Raw genomic sequence first — 1,996 nt, forward strand, 5'->3', positions numbered from 1 at the left:
TGTGCCAATGCCAATGCAAACTACGGTGAACCTATCTCTTTTTCATGCGATACGAGGACTTCAGTTCATTTCTTTCTGCCTCTTGTGCAGCAGTTATTTGACCTCTCAACTATTTGCGTTCGTTGATCGTTGCCAAGATTCTTCCTTTTTTCCTGAAATGAAAAAAAATTTCGCAGCATCATTCGTCATGTACTGTGGTGCCGATTGTTATTATTTCGTGTGACAGGTGGTCCTAAATTGTTAACGGGTCGTGGGGTCCTTTAGTCTGGCGATTTGGAATTTAAGGGCTCGTGTTGTTCCATTGGATCTTCGCACTGTAGTTGTACAAATCTTAGGGTAGCTACCATTAAGTGGTGGTCACGGGCAAGTCCCATATCGGCGCCTCTTGTGTTTCGTACACCCAAGAGACTGCTTCTAAAACGTCGACTTATCGCCAAGTGGTCAATTTGGTTGGCAGATGCTTGCCTGTCCGTCGACACCCAGCTAATTTTATGACAGCGTTTGTGCTCAAATATAGGCCACCAATTACAAAGCTATTTGCGTTGCAGAAGTCAATGAACCTCTCACCATTATCATTGCAATTACCGACTCCGTGAGCATCCATCACATGCTTTAGCCCGTTGTTGTTACTGCCAACCTTAGCATTGACGTCTCTCATAACGAAAATAATATCTCTCCGGAGAGTGTTGTTGTAGGCGGATAAAAGCATTCTTTCTCTTCATCAGATCCACGCTCCGTCCGTTCGGTGCGTAACACTGTACAATGGTGACGGGTCCTACTCTACTCTGAAACCTTGCTTTGATAAGCTTTCCCCAAGGGGCTCCCACGAAATATGGCTTCTGGTTGCAGTTTTTGTAAGGAGTAACCCAGCTCCAGCTTTTTGAGCGTTTCCTGGATCATGACCAGAGTAGAGCAGTGCAGTGTTACCGGTCGATGACTTGTATTTTCCCGATCCTAACCAATACACTTCTCTTAACCCTAAGATATCTATCCTGTACCGCATACATTCTCTCTCTAATTGGAATTTGGCATTGTGCGGACCTTCACCTTTTGAGTCCAGAAGCGTCCTCACATTCCAGAAACCAATCTTTGTCCGGGTACAATAGCCAAAAGTCGTCAACGAGTTAACATTAATTATCCGAAGCGTAATTTCGGTTTCTTTAGCAGAATGGTGTTCAGTAACGAAGAATGCTAATCTCCGTAACCTATCCTGAAGAGTCAAGAAGCTTCGCCCTTGCAATTTTTGCTAACTTATGTATATTGGGATACACAAATCATTGCCCGGGGGCCACCACGAGGAGGTAAAGCAAGAACTTCGACATGGCAAGAAAGTTGCATTGCTGGCCTAACCCGATCTGCCATGCCGCAGGCACTATGTATTAACTATATCATCACTTATATTGATTTGGGCTTGGAAGGTACATAAAGTGCCTTTTAAGTAATGAAAAAAAAAAACTATAGTCAGGTTCTTTAAGATGATTGCTCTACGATTGGCTTAAGAATAAATCAAAGAGGTTTGTAATAGTTTTAGGGTAGTCAAATGTCATATCGTTTAATTTTAATGATGAAGGGAAGTCGTCGGTGAAAACTTGTTTTGAGCTTGCTGATAGTTAGAGAATTTAACACTGGACCTGGTTTTCAAATATGTTTTCCACAATGATTTTCTAATATTTTGAAGGGTTCGTACATTTTTGTTATACTAAAAGCACTTATCATTTAATAGTTTTTGGAAAAACGATTTGTTCCAATAAAACATGATATTCTTGGCAAGTCCAGAGGTTTTCATGTTAAAAGAAGACATCTTTGTTATTTTTTATCTTGATTCTGACAAAAACTTTGATTTTAACATTAAAACATTTAAAATTTGGGCATTTTTGGCATTTTAAAAATAAATAATTCCTTGCATAACAATATTTTCTTACCTCAATATAAATTCTACTATTATTTTGTACTCAAATAACAATAATAATGTTAACTTGAACTAGTTGACTTTAGT

This window comes from Eupeodes corollae, chromosome 1, assembly GCF_945859685.1.
Source record: "Eupeodes corollae chromosome 1, idEupCoro1.1, whole genome shotgun sequence".
NCBI classification, from domain to species: domain Eukaryota; kingdom Metazoa; phylum Arthropoda; class Insecta; order Diptera; family Syrphidae; genus Eupeodes; species Eupeodes corollae.